Source organism: Nanorana parkeri, unplaced genomic scaffold (genome assembly GCF_000935625.1).
Source record: "Nanorana parkeri isolate BGI_ZX_2015 unplaced genomic scaffold, ASM93562v1 scaffold195, whole genome shotgun sequence".
Classification (NCBI taxonomy): Eukaryota; Metazoa; Chordata; class Amphibia; order Anura; family Dicroglossidae; genus Nanorana; species Nanorana parkeri.
The window spans coordinates 587576-588232 of NW_017306463.1; positions in this window are offsets into that span (position 1 = coordinate 587576).

A 657-nucleotide genomic window follows, 5' to 3' on the forward strand; every position below is an offset into this window, starting at 1 on the left:
CACTCACCTCATAGTTCTAGCCGACCTGTGACAATGAGACTGTCACAGGTCGGCTCAGTAGATCAAGAAGTGAGCGAACACATACCGGCGTTCGCTCACCTCTCGATCCTGTCACAGCTCTGCCGTGACAGGGGAGGGACTGGATTCCCCCCGCTCCGATCCGCCAGCGCTGTCTGGCAGATCGGACGGGGGAGGGTACAGCTGGCTATGCCTCTAGATAGGCAGATCGAGCTGTCACTCACGCAGCTGGGTGGATCCAGACACTATTGTCGGGATCCGCTTCAGCTGCGGCGTCTCAGTATACCGCGAGCTGTAGCTCGCGGTATACTGAGCTTAGGGTGACGGGAGGATGCTATTTTGTGTCCTCCCGTTACCCTAAGGAGAACTATTGGGAAAAGCCTTAACCCCATAGTTCTCCTTTAAAAATTCATTTTTAAAAAAAGTAGCAGTATAGTCATGGTACGGCCATACCGCTAAATGGACCTCTCAAACCAGAGGGAGCTTCACTTCCTCCCTTCAGCTGTGGTGAAACTACAAATTACATCACGCATCTGCCCCTGGAAGTCATACATGTGGCTGTCAGAGTCTTGCAATGCCTCATGGCAGTGGAGTATTCTGGTTTGGGGCTGCCCTGGGCAAGACAAAACTCTGCGCCCC